The 13,141-nt window shown below is 70.4% G+C and overlaps 1 long non-coding RNA gene across 1 annotated transcript in view; it reads left to right on the forward strand.

The window, feature by feature from the left end:
* Positions 1–13,141, forward strand: part of LOC130303778 (uncharacterized) — a 182,748-nt gene that overhangs the window by 60,423 nt on the left and 109,184 nt on the right. The gene's annotated exons all lie outside the window — the stretch shown is intronic.

The following is a 13,141-nucleotide window of genomic DNA, read 5'->3' on the forward strand; positions in this document are numbered from 1 at the left end:
GCCCCCCAAGAGGCCTCCTAGGCCGCTGCCCCCTAAGAGGCCTCCTAGGCCGCCGCCCCACAAGAGTCCACCTAGGCCACCGCCCCCTAAGAGGCCTCCTGGGTCGCCGCCCCCAAGAGGCCTCCTGGGTCCCTGCTCCCCAAGAGGACTCCTGGGTCGCCGCCCCCCAAGAGGCCTCCTGGGTCGCAGCCCCCCTAGAGTACTCCTCGGCCGCCGCCCCCCAAGAGTCCTCCTAGGCCTCCGCCCCCCAAGAGGACTCCTGGGCCGCTGCCCCCCAAGAGGCCTCCTGGGTGTCTGCCCCCCAAGAGGCCTCCTAGGTCGCCGCCCCCCAAGAGGCCTCCTGGGTCGCCGCCCCCCAAGAGGCCTCCTGGGTCGCCGCCCCCCAAGAGGCCTCCTGGGTCGCTGCTCCCCAAGAGGACTCCTGGGTCGCCGCCCCCAAGAGGCCTCCTGGGTCGCTGCTCCCCAAGAGGACTCCTGGGTCGCCGCCGCCAAGAGTCCTCCTAGGCCGCCGTCCCCCAAGAGTCCTCCTAGGTTGCCGCCCCCTAAGAGGCCTCCTGGGTCGCCGCCCCCCAAGAGGCCTCCTAGGTGTCTGCCCCCCAAGAGGCCTCCTAGGTCGCCGCCCCCTAAGAGGCCTCCTGGGTCGCCGCCCCCCCTAAGTCCTCCTCGGTCCTCCTAGGCCGACGCCCCCCAAGAGTCCTCCTAGGTTGCCGCCCCCTAAGAGGCCTCCTGGGTCGCCGCCCCCCAAGAGGCCTCCTGGGTGTCTGCCCCCCAAGAGGCCTCCTAGGTCGCCGCCCCCCTAGAGGCCTCCTGGGTCGCCGCCCCCCAAGAGTCCTCCTGGGTGTCCGCCGCCAAGAGTCCTCCTAGGCCGCCGCCCCACAAGAGTCCTTCTAGGCCGCCGCCCCCTAAGAGGCCTCCTGGGTCGCCGCCCCCAAGAGGCCTCCTGGGTCGCTGCTCCCCAAGAGGACTCCTGGGTCGCCGCCCCCCAAGAGGTCTCCTGGATCGCGGTCCCCCAAGAGGCCTCCTGGTTTGCCGCCCCCCAAGAGGCCTCCTGGGTGTCTGCCCCCCAAGAGTCCTCCTGGGTCTCCGCCGCCAAGAGTCCTCCTAGGCCGCCGCCCCCTAAGAGGCCTCCTGGGTAGCCGCCCACAAGAGGCCTCCTTGGTCGTTGCTCCCCAAGAAGCCTCCTGGGTCGCCGCCCCTCAAAAGGCCTCCTAGGTTGCCGCCCCCCAAGAGGCCTCCTGGGTCGCCGCCCCCCAAGAGTCCTTCTGGGTCGCCGCCCCCCCAAGAGTACTCCTGGGTCTCCGCCGCCAAGAGTCCTCCTAGGCCGCCGCCGACCTCTAAGAGGCCTCCTGGGTAGCCGCCCCCAAGAAGCCTCCTTGGTCGTTGCTCCCCAAGAGGCCTCCTGGGTCGCCGCCCCCCAAGAGGCCTACTGGGTGTCTGCCCCCCAAGAGGCCTCCTGGGTTGCCGCCCCCCAAGAGGCCTCCTGGGTCGCCGCCCCCCAAGAGTCCTCCTGGGTCTCCGCCGCCAAGAGTCCTCCTAGGCCGCCGCCCCCCAAGAGTCCTCCTAGGCCGCCGCCCCCCAAGAGTCCTCCTAGGTCGCCGCCCCCTAAGAGGCCTCCTGGGTCGCTGCTCCCCAAGAGGACGCCTGGGTCGCCGCCCCCCAAGAGGCCTCCTGGGTTCCCGTCCCCCAAGAGGCCTCCTAGGTCGCCGCCCCCCAAGAGGCCTCCTGATTCGCCACCCCCCAAGAGGCCTCCTAGGTTGCCGCCCCCCAAGAGGCCTCCTGGGTCGGTGCCCCCCAAGAGTCCTCCTGGGTCTCCGCCGCCAAGAGTCCTCCTAGGCCGCCGCGACACAAGAGTCCTCCTAGGCCGTCGCCCCCTAAGAGGCCTCCTGGGTCGCCGCCCCCAAGAGGCCTCCTGGGTCGCTGCTCCCCAAGAGGACTCCTGGGTCGCCGCCCCCCAAGAGTCCTCCTAGGCCGCCGCCCCCTAAGAGGCCTCCTGGGTCGCCGCCCCCAAGAGGCCTCCTGGGTTGCCGCTCCCCAAGAGGACTCCTGGGTCTCCGCCCCCCAAGAGGCCTCTTGGGTGTCTGCCCCTCAAGAGGCCTCCTAGGTTGCCGCCCCCCAAGAGGCCTTCTGGGTCGCCGCCCCCCAAGAGTCCTTCTGGGTCGCCGCCCCCCAAGATTACTCCTGGGTCTCCGCCGCCAAGAGTCCTCCTAGGCCGCCGCCCCCTAAGAGGCCTCCTGGGTAGCCGCCCCCAAGAGGCCTCCTTGGTCGCTGCTCCTCCAAGAGTCCTCCTGGGTTGCCGCCCCCCAAGAGGCCTCCTGGGTCGCCGCCCCCCAAGAAACCTCCTAGGCTGCCGCCCCTCAAGAGACCTCCTGGGTGTCTGCCCCCCAAGAGGCCTCCTAGGTCGCCGCCCCCAAGAGGCCTCCTGGGTCGCTGCTCCCTAAGAGGCCTCCTGGGTCGCCGCCCCCCAAGAGGCCTACTGGGTGTCTGTCCCAAAAAAGAGGCCTCCTAGGTAGCCGCCCCCCAAGAGGCCTCCTTGGTCACCGCCCCCAAGAGGACTCCTGGGTCGCCGCACTCCAAGAGTCCTCCAAGGCCGCCGCCCCCTAAGAGGCCTCCTGGGTCGCCGCCCCCAAGAGGCCTCCTGGGTCGCTGCTCCCCAAGAGGCCTCCTGGGTCGCCGCCCCCCAAGAGGCCTCCTGGGTGTCTGTCCCCCAAGAGGCCTCCTAGGTAGCCGCCCCCCAAGAGGCCTCCTGGGTCACCGCCCCCCAAGAGGCCTCCTGGGTCGCCGCCCTCCAAGAGTCCTCCTGGGTCGCCGCCCCCCAAGAGTCCTCCTGGGTCGACGCCCCCCAAGAGTCCTCCTAGGCTGCCGCCCCCCAAGAGGCCTCCTAGGCCGCTGCCCCCTAAGAAGCCTCCTAGGCTGCCGCACCCCAAGAGTCCTCCTAGGCCGCTGGCCCCTAAGAGGCCTCCTAGGTTGCCGCCCCCCAAGAGGCCTCCTGGGTCGCTGCCCCCCAAGAGTCCTCCTGGGTCTCCGCCGCCAAGAGTCCTCCTAGGCCGCCGCCCCACAAGAGTCCTCCTAGGCCGCCGCCCCCTAAGAGGCCTCCTGGGTCGCCGCCCCCAAGAGGCCTCCTGGGTCGCCGCCCCCCAAGAGTCCTTCTGGGTCGCCGCCCCCCAAGATTACTCCTTGGTCTCCGCCGCCAAGAGTCCTCCTAGGCCGCCGCCCCCTAAGAGGCCTCCTGGGTAGCCGCCCCCAAGAGGCATCCTTGGTCGCTGCTCCCCAAGAGGCCTCCTGGGTTGCCGCCCCCCAAGAGGCCTCCTGGGTGTCCGCCCCCCAAGAGGCCTCCTAGGTCGCCGCCACCCAAGAGGCCTCTTGGGTCGCCGCCCCCCAAGAGGCCTCCTGGGTCGCCGCCCTCCAAGAGTCCTCCTGGGTCGCCGCCCCCCAAGAGGCCTCCTGGGTCGCTGCCCCCCAAGAGGCCTCCTAGGTCGCCGCCCCCAAGAGGCCTCCTGGGTCGCTGCTCCCTAAGAGGCCTCCTAGGTCGCCGCCCCCCAAGAGGCCTACTGGGTGTCTGTCCCAAAAAAGAGGCCTCCTAGGTAGCCGCCCCCCAAGAGGCCTCCTTGGTCACCGCCCCCAAGAGGACTCCTGGGTCGCCGCACTCCAAGAGTCCTCCAAGGCCGCCGCCCCCTAAGAGGCCTCCTGGGTCGCCGCCCCCAAGAGGCCTCCTGTGTCGCTGCTCCCCAAGAGGACTCCTTGGTCGCCGCCCCCCAAGAGGTCTCCTGGATCGCGGTCCCCCAAGAGGCCTCCTGGTTCGCCGCCCCCCAAGAGGCATCCTAGGTTTCCGCCCCCCCAAGAGGCCTCCTTTATCGCCATCCCCCAAGAGGCCTCCTAGGTTGCCGCCCCCAAGAGACCTCCTAGGTTTCCGCCCCCCAAGAGGCCTCCTGGGTCGCCGCCCCCCAAGAGGCCTCCTGGGTCTCAGCCCCCCTAGAGTCCTCCTCGGCCGCCGCCCCCCAAAAGTCCTCCTAGGCCTCCGCCCCCCAAGAGGACTCCTGGGTCGCCGCCCCCCAAGAGGCCTCCTGGGTGTCTGCCCCCCAAGAGGCCTCCTAGGTTGCCGCCCCCAAGAGGCCTCCTGGGTCGCAGCCCCCCAAGAGTCCTCCTGGGTCGCAGCCCCCCAAGAGTCCTCCTGGGTCTCCGCCGCCAAGAGTCCTCCTAGGCCACCTCCCCCCAAGAGTCCTCCTAGGCCGCCGCCCCCAAGAGGCCTCCTGGGTCGCTTCTCCCCAAGAGGACTCCTGGGTCGCCGCCCCCCAAGAGGCCTCCTGGGTGTCTGCCCCCCAAGAGGCCTCCTGCGTCGCTGCTCCCCAAGAGTCCTCCTGAGTCGCCGCCCCCCAAGAGGCCTCCTGGGTGTCTGCCCCCCAAGAGTCCTCCTGGGTCTCCGCCGCCAAGAGTCCTCCTAGGCCGCCGCCCCCCCCCAAGAGGCCTCCTGGATGTCTGCCCCCCAAGAGTCCTCCTGGGTCTCCGCCGCCAAGAGTCCTCCAAGGCCGCCGCCCCCTAAGAGGTCTCCTGGGTCGCCGCCCCCAAGAGGCCTCCTGGGTCACTGCTCCCCAAGAGGCCTTCTGGGTCGCCGCCCCCCAAGAGGCCTCCTGGGTGTCTGCCCCTCAAAAGGCCTCCTAGGTTGCCGCCCCCCAAGAGGCCTCCTGGGTCGCCGCCCCCCAAGAGTCCTTCTGGTTCGCCGCCCCCCACGAGTACTCCTGGGTCTCCGCCGCCAAGAGTCCTCCTATGCCGCCGCCCCCTAAGAGGCCTCCTGGGTAGACGCCCCCAAGAGGCCTCCTTGGTCGTTGCTCCCCAAGAGGCCTCCTGGGTCGCCGCCCCCCAAGAGGCCTCCTGGGTGTCTGCCCCCCAAGAGGCCTCCTGGGTTGCCGCCCCCCAAGAGGCCTCCTGGGTCGCCGCCCCCCAAGAGTCCTCCTGGGTCTCCGCCGCCAAGAGTCCTCCTAGGCCGCCGCCCCCCAAGAGTCCTCCTAGGCCGCCGCCCCCTAAGAGGCCTCCTGGGTCGCCGCCCCCCAAGAGTCCTCCTGGGTCTCCGCCGCCAAGAGTCCTCCTAGGCCGCCGCCCCACAAGAGTCCTCCTAGGCCGCCGCCCACAAGAGTCCTCCTAGGCCGCCGCCCCCTAAGAGGCCTCCTGGGTCGCCGCCCCCAAAAGGCCTCCTGGGTCGCTGCTCCCCAAGAGTCCTCCTAGGCCGCCGCCCCCTAAGAGGCCTCCTGGGTCGCCGCCCCCAAGAGGCCTCCTGGGTTGCTGCTCCCCAAGAGGACTCCTGGGTTGCCGCCCCCCAAGAGGCCTCCTGGGTGTCTGCCCCTCAAGAGGCCTCCTGGGTTGCCGCCCCCCAAGAGGCCTTCTGGGTCGCCGCCCCCCAAGAGTCCTTCTGTTTCGCCGCCCCCCAAGAGTACTCCTGGGTCTCCGCCGCCAAGAGTCCTCCTAGGCCGCCGCCCCCTAAGAGGCCTCCTGGGTAGCCGCCCCCAAGAGGCCTCCTTGGTCGCTGCTCCCCAAGAGGCCTCCTGGGTCGCCGCCCCCCAAGAGGCCTCCTGGGTGTCCGCCCCCCAAGAGGCCTCCTAGGTAGCCGCCACCCAAGAGGCCTCTTGGGTCGCCGCCCCCCAAGAGGCCTCCTGGGTCGCCGCCCTCCAAGAGTCCCCCTGGGTTGCCGCCCCCCAAGAGGCCTCCTGGGACGCCGCCCCCCAAGAGTCCTCCTAGGCTGTCGCCCCTCAAGAGACCTCCTGGGTGTCTGCCCCCCAAGAGGCCTCCTAAGTCGCCGCCCCCAAGAGGCCTCCTGGGTTGCTGCTCCCTAAGAGGCCTCCTGGGTTGCCGCTCCCCAAGAGGCCTACTGGGTGTCTGTCCCAAAAAAGAGGCCTACTAGGTAGCCGCCCCCCAAGAGGCCTCCTTGGTCACCGCCCCCAAGAGGCCTCCTGGGTCGCCGCACTCCAAGATTCCTCCAAGGCCGCCGCCCCCTAAGAGGCCTCCTGGGTCGCCGCCCCCAAGAGGCCTCCTGGGTCGCTGCTCCCCAAGAGGCCTCCTGGGTCGCCGCCCCCCAAGAGGCCTCCTTGGTGTCTGTCCCCCAAGAGGCCTCCTAGGTAGCCGCCCCCCAAGAGGCCTCCTGGGTCACCGCCCCCCAAGAGGCCTCCTTGGTCGCCGCCCTCCAAGAGTCCTCCTGGGTCGCCGCCCCCCAAGAGGCCTCCTGGGTCGACGCCCCCCAAGAGTCCTCCTAGGCTGCCGCACCCCAAGAGGCCTCCTAGGCCGCCGCCCCCTAAGAGGCCTTCTAGGCTGCCGCCCCCAAAGAGTCCTCCTAGGCCGCTGGCCCCTAAGAGGCCTCCTAGGTTGCCGCCCCCCAAGAGTCCTCCTAGGCCGCCGCCCCACAAGAGTCCTCCTAGGCCGCCGCCCCCTAAGAGGCCTCCTTGGTCGCTGCCCCCAAGAGGCCTCCTGGGTCGCTGCTCCCCAAGAGGACTCCTGGGTCGCCGCCCCCCAAGAGGTCTCCTGGATCGCGGTCCCCCAAGAGGCCTCCTTTTTCGCCGCCCCCCAAGAGGCATCCTAGGTTTCCGCCCCCCCAAGAGGCCTCCTGGATCGCCATCCCCCAAGAGGCCTCCTAGGTTGCCGCCCCCAAGAGACCTCCTAGGTTGCTGCCCCCCAAGAGGCCTCCTGGGTTGCCGCCCCCCAAGAGGCCTTCTGGGTCGCTGCCCCCCAAGAGTCCTCCTGGGTCTCCGCCGCCAAGAGTCCTCCTAGGCCGCCGCCCCACAAGAGTCCTCCTAGGCCGCCGCCCCCTAAGAGGCCTCCTGGGTCGCTTACCCCAAGAGGCCTCCTAGGTCGCTGCTCCCCAAGAGGACTCCTGGGTCGCCGCCCCCCAAGAGGTCTCCTGGATCGCGGTCCCCCAAGAGGCCTCCTGGTTCGCCGCCCCCCAAGAGGCATCCTAGGTTTCCGCCCCCCCAAGAGGCCTCCTGGATCGCCGTCCCCCAAGAGGCCTCCTAGGTTGCCGCCCCCAAGAGACCTCCTAGGTTTCCGCCCCCCAAGAGGCCTCCTGGGTCGCCGCCCTCCAAGAGGCCTCCTGGGTCGCAGCCCCCCTAGAGTCCTCCTAGGCCGCCGCCCCCCAAGAGTCCTCCTTGGCCTCCGCCCCCCAAGAGGACTCCTGGGTCGCCGTCCCCCAAGAGGCCTCCTGGGTGTCTGCCCCCCAAGAGGCCTCCTAGGTTGCTGCCCCCCAAGAGGCCTCCTGGGTCGCCGCCCCCCAAGAGTCCTCCTGGGTCTGCGCCGCCAAGAGTCCTCCTAGGCCGCCGCCCCCCAAGAGTCCTCCTAGGCCGCCGCCCCCTAAGAGGCCTCCTGGGTCGCTTCTCCCCAAGAGGACTCCTGGGTCGCCGCCCCCCAAGAGGCCTCCTGGGTGTCTGCCCCCCAAGAGGCCTCCTGGGTCGCCGCCACCCAAGAGGCCTCCTGGGTCTCCGCCCCCAAGAGGCCTCCTGGGTCGCTGCTCCCCAAGAGTACTCCTGGGTCGACGCCCCCCAAGAGGTCTCCTGGATAGCGGTCCCCCAAGAGGCCTCCTGGTTCGCCGCCCCCCAAGAGACATCCTAGGTTTACGCCCCCCCAAGAGGCCTCCTGGATCGCCGTCCCCCAAGAGGCCTCCTAGGTTGCCGCCCCCAAGAGACCTCCTAGGTTTCCGCCCCCCAAGAGGCCTCCTGGGTCGCCGCCCCCCAAGAGGCCTCCTGGGTCACAGCCCCCCTAGAGTCCTCCTCGGCTGCCGCCCCCCAAGAGTCCTCCTAGGCTTCCGCCCCCCAAGAGGACTCCTGGGTCGCCGCCCCCCAAGAGGCCTCCTGGGTGTCTGCCCCCCAAGAGGCCTCCTAGGTTGCCGCCCCCCAAGAGGCCTCCTGGGTCGCCGCCCCCCAAGAGTCCTCCTGGGTCTGCGCCGCCAAGAGTCCTCCTAGGCCGCCGCCCCCCAAGAGTCCTCCTAGGCCGCCGCCCCCTAAGAGGCCTCCTGGGTCGCTGCTCCCCAAGAGGACTCCTGGGTCGCCGCCCCCCAAGAGGCCTCCTGGGTGTCTGCCCACCAAGAGGCCTCCTGGGTCGCCGCCACCCAAGAGGCCTCCTGGGTCGCCGCCCCCAAGAGGCCTCCTGGGTCGCTGCTCCCCAAGAGGACTCCTGGGTCGCCGCCCCCCAAGAGGTCTCCTGGATCGCGGTCCCCCAAGAGGCCTCCTGGTTCGCCGCCCCCCAAGAGACATCCTAGGTTTACGCCCCCCCAAGAGGCCTCCTGGATCGCCGTCCCCCAAGAGGCCTCCTAGGTTGCCGCCCCCAAGAGACCTCCTAGGTTTCCGCCCCCCAAGAGGCCTCCTGGGTCGCCGCCCCCCAAGAGGCCTCCTGGGTCGCAGCCACCCTAGAGTCCTCCTCGGCCGCCGCCCCCCAAGATTCCTCCTAGGCTTCCGCCCCCCAAGAGGACTCCTGGGTCGCCGCCCCCCAAGAGGCCTCCTGGGTGTCTGCCCCCCAAGAGGCCTCCTAGGTTGCCGCCCCCCAAGAGGCCTCCTGGGTCGCCGCCCCCCAAGAGTCCTCCTGGGTCTCCGCCGCCAAGAGTCCTCCTAGGCCGCCGCCCCCCAAGAGTCCTCCTAGGCCGCCGCCCCCTAAGAGGCCTCCTGGGTCGCTGCTCCCCAAGAGGACTCCTGGGTCGCCGCCCCCCAAGAGGCCTCCTGGGTCGCCGCCCCCCAAGAGGCCTCCTGGGTGTCTGCCCCCCAAGAGGCCTCCTAGGTCGCCGCCCCCCAAGAGGCTTCCTGGGTCGCCGCCCCCCAAGAGTCCTCCTGGGTCGCCGCCCCCCAAGAGGCCTCCTGGGTGTCTGCCCCCCAAGAGTCCTCCTGGGTCTCCGCCGCCAAGAGTCCTCCTAGGCCGCCGCCCCCCAAGAGGCCTCCTGGGTGTCTGCCCCCCAAGAGGCCTCCTAGGTTGCCGCCCCCAAGAGGCCTCCTGGGTCGCAGCCCCCCAAGAGTCCTCCTGGGTCGCAGCCCCCCAAGAGTCCTCCTGGGTCTCCGCCGCCAAGAGTCCTCCTAGGCCACCGCCCCCCAAGAGTCCTCCTAGGCCGCCGCCCCCAAGAGGCCTCCTGGGTCGCTTCTCCCCAAGAGGACTCCTGGGTCGCCGCCCCCCAAGAGGCCTCCTGGGTGTCTGCCCCCCAAGAGGCCTCCTGCGTCGCTGCTCCCCAAGAGTCCTCCTGAGTCGCCGCCCCCCAAGAGGCCTCCTGGGTGTCTGCCCCCCAAGAGTCCTCCTGGGTCTCCGCCGCCAAGAGTCCTCCTAGGCCGCCGCCCCCCCCCCAAGAGGCCTCCTGGATGTCTGCCCCCCAAGAGTCCTCCTGGGTCTCCGCCGCCAAGAGTCCTCCAAGGCCGCCGCCCCCTAAGAGGTCTCCTGGGTCGCCGCCCCCAAGAGGCCTCCTGGGTCACTGCTCCCCAAGAGGCCTTCTGGGTCGCCGCCCCCCAAGAGGCCTCCTGGGTGTCTGCCCCTCAAAAGGCCTCCTAGGTTGCCGCCCCCCAAGAGGCCTCCTGGGTCGCCGCCCCCCAAGAGTCCTTCTGGTTCGCCGCCCCCCAAGAGTACTCCTGGGTCTCCGCCGCCAAGAGTCCTCCTAGGCCGCCGCCCCCTAAGAGGCCTCCTGGGTAGACGCCCCCAAGAGGCCTCCTTGCTCGTTGCTCCCCAAGAGGCTTCCTGGGTCGCCGCCCCCCAAGAGGCATCCTGGGTGTCTGCCCCCCAAGAGGCCTCCTGGGTTGCCGCCCCCCAAGAGGCCTCCTGGGTCGCCGCCCCCCAAGAGTCCTCCTGGGTCTCCGCCGCCAAGAGTCCTCCTAGGCCGCCGCCCCCCAAGAGTCCTCCTAGGCCGCCGCCCCCTAAGAGGCCTCCTGGGTCGCCGCCCCCCAAGAGTCCTCCTGGGTCTCCGCCGCCAAGAGTCCTCCTAGGCCGCCGCCCCATAAGAGTCCTCCTAGGCCGCCGCCCACAAGAGTCCTCCTAGGCCGCCGCCCCCTAAGAGGCCTCCTGGGTCGCCGCCCCCAAAAGGCCTCCTGGGTCGCTGCTCCCCAAGAGGACTCCTGGGTCGCCGCCCCCCAAGAGTCCTCCTAGGCCGCCGCCCCCTAAGAGGCCTCCTGGGTCGCCGCCCCCAAGAGGCCTCCTGGGTTGCTGCTCCCCAAGAGGACTCCTGGGTTGCCGCCCCCCAAGAGGCCTCCTGGGTGTCTGCCCCTCAAGAGGCCTCCTGGGTTGCCGCCCCCCAAGAGGCCTTCTGGGTCGCCGCCCCCCAAGAGTCCTTCTGGGTCGCAGCCCCCCAAGAGTACTCCTGGGTCTCCGCCGCCAAGAGTCCTCCTAGGCCGCCGCCCCCTAAGAGGCCTCCTGGGTAGCCGCCCCCAAGAGGCCTCCTTGGTCGCTGCTCCCCAAGAGGCCTCCTGGGTCGCCGCCCCCCAAGAGGCCTCCTGGGTGTCCGCCCCCCAAGAGGCCTCCTAGGTAGCCGCCACCCAAGAAGCCTCTTGGGTCGCCGCCCCCCAAGAGGCCTCCTGGGTCGCCGCCCTCCAAGAGTCCCCCTGATTTGCCGCCCCCCAAGAGGCCTCCTGGGACGCCGCCCCCCAAGAGTCCTCCTAGGCTGTCGCCCCTCAAGAGACCTCCTGGGTGTCTGCCCCCCAAGAGGCCTCCTAGGTCGCCGCCCCCAAGAGGCCTCCTGGGTTGCTGCTCCCTAAGAGGCCTCCTGGGTCGCCGCTCCCCAAGAGGCCTACTGGGTGTCTGTCCCAAAAAAGAGGCCTACTAGGTAGCTGCCCCCCAAGAGGCCTCCTTGGTCACCGCCCCCAAGAGGCCTCCTGGGTCGCCGCACTCCAAGAGTCCTCCAAGGCCGCCGCCCCCTAAGAGGCCTCCTGGGTCGCCGCCCCCAAGAGGCCTCCTGGGTCGCTGCTCCCCAAGAGGCCTCCTGGGTCGCCGCCCCCCAAGAGGCCTCCTGGGTGTCTGTCCCCCAAGAGGCCTCCTAGGTAGCCGCCCCCCAAGAGGCCTCCTGGGTCACCGCCCCCCAAGAGGCCTCCTGGGTCGCCGCCCTCCAAGAGTCCTCCTGGGTCGCCGCCCCCCAAGAGGCCTCCTGGGTCGACGCCCCCAAAGAGTCCTCCTAGGCTGCCGCACCCCAAGAGGCCTCCTAGGCCGCTGCCCCCTAAGAGGCCTTCTAGGCTGCCGCCCCCAAAGAGTCCTCCTAGGCCGCTGGCCCCTAAGAGGCCTCCTAGGTTGCCGCCCCCCAAGAGTCCTCCTAGGCCGCCGCCCCACAAGAGTCCTCCTAGGCCGCCGCCCCCTAAGAGGCCTCCTTGGTCGCCGCCCCCAAGAGGCTTCCTGGGTCGCTGCTCCCCAAGAGGACTCCTGGGTCGCCGCCCCCCAAGAGGTCTCCTGGATCGCGGTCCCCCAAGAGGCCTCCTTTTTCGCCGCCCCCCAAGAGGCATCCTAGGTTTCCGCCCCCCCAAGAGGCCTCCTGGATCGCCGTCCCCAAAGAGGCCTCCTAGGTTGACGCCCCCAAGAGACCTCCTAGGTTGCTGCCCCCCAAGAGGCCTCCTGGGTTGCCGCCCCCCAAGAGGCCTTCTGGGTCGCTGCCCCCCAAGAGTCCTCCTGGGTCTCCGCCGCCAAGAGTCCTCCTAGGCCGCCGCCCCACAAAAGTCCTCCTAGGCCGCCGCCCCCTAAGAGGCCTCCTGGGTCGCTTCCCCCAAGAGGCCTCCTAGGTCTTTGCTCCCCAAGAGGACTCCTGGGTCGCCGCCCCCCAAGAGGTCTCCTGGATCGCGGTCCCCCAAGAGGCCTCCTGGTTCGCCGCCCCCCAAGAGGCATCCTAGGTTTCCGCCCCCCAAGAGGCCTCCTGGATCGCCGTCCACCAAGAGGCCTCCTAGGTTGCCGCCCCCAAGAGACCTCCTAGGTTTCCGCCCCCCAAGAGGCCTCCTGGGTCGCCGCCCTCCAAGAGGCCTCCTGGGTCGCAGCCCCCCTAGAGTCCTCCTAGGCCGCCGCCCCCCAAGAGTCCTCCTTGGCCTCCGCCCCCCAAGAGGACTCCTGGGTCGCCGTCCCCCAAGAGGCCTCCTGGGTGTCTGCCCCCCAAGAGGCCTCCTAGGTTGCTGCCCCCCAAGAGGCCTCCTGGGTCGCCGCCCCCCAAGAGTCCTCCTGGGTCTGCGCCGCCAAGAGTCCTCCTAGGCCGCCGCCCCCCAAGAGTCCTCCTAGGCCGCCGCCCCCTAAGAGGCCTCCTGGGTCGCTTCTCCCCAAGAGGACTCCTGGGTCGCCGCCCCCCAAGAGGCCTCCTGGGTGTCTGCCCCCCAAGAGGCCTCCTGGGTCGCCGCCACCCAAGAGGCCTCCTGGGTCGCCGCCCCCAAGAGGCCTCCTGGGTCGCTGCTCCCCAAGAGGACTCCTGGGTCGCCGCCCCCCAAGAGGTCTCCTGGATCGCGGTCCCCCAAGAGGCCTCCTGGTTCGCCGCCCCCCAAGAGACATCCTAGGTTTACGCCCCCCCAAGAGGCCTCCTGGATCGCCGTCCCCCAAGAGGCCTCCTAGGTTGCCGCCCCCAAGAGACCTCCTAGGTTTCCGCCCCCCAAGAGGCCTCCTGGGTCGCCGCCCCCCAAGAGGCCTCCTGGGTCGCAGCCCCCCTAGAGTCCTCCTCGGCCGCCGCCCCCCAAGAGTCCTCCTAGGCTTCCGCCCCCCAAGAGGACTCCTGGGTCGCCGCCCCCCAAGAGGCCTCCTGGGTGTCTGCCCCCCAAGAAGCCTCCTAGGTTGCCGCCCCCCAAGAGGCCTCCTGGGTCGCCGCCCCCCAAGAGTCCTCCTGGGTCTGCGCCGCCAAGAGTCCTCCTAGGCCGCCCCCCCCCAAGAGTCCTCCTAGGCCGCCGCCCCCTAAGAGGCCTCCTGGGTCGCTGCTCCCCAAGAGGACTCCTGGGTCGCCGCCCCCCAAGAGGCCTCCTGGGTGTCTGCCCACCAAGAGGCCTCCTGGGTCGCCGCCACCCAAGAGGCCTCCTGGGTCGCCGCCCCCAAGAGGCCTCCTGGGTCGCTGCTCCCCAAGAGGACTCCTGGGTCGCCGCCCCCCAAGAGGTCTCCTGGATCGCGGTCCCCCAAGAGGCCTCCTGGTTCGCTGCCCCCCAAGAGACATCCTAGGTTTACGCCCCCCCAAGAGGCCTCCTGGATCGCCGTCCCCCAAGAG

The sequence above is a fragment of the Hyla sarda genome, chromosome 1 (assembly GCF_029499605.1).
Source record: "Hyla sarda isolate aHylSar1 chromosome 1, aHylSar1.hap1, whole genome shotgun sequence".
Taxonomy (NCBI): domain Eukaryota; kingdom Metazoa; phylum Chordata; class Amphibia; order Anura; family Hylidae; genus Hyla; species Hyla sarda.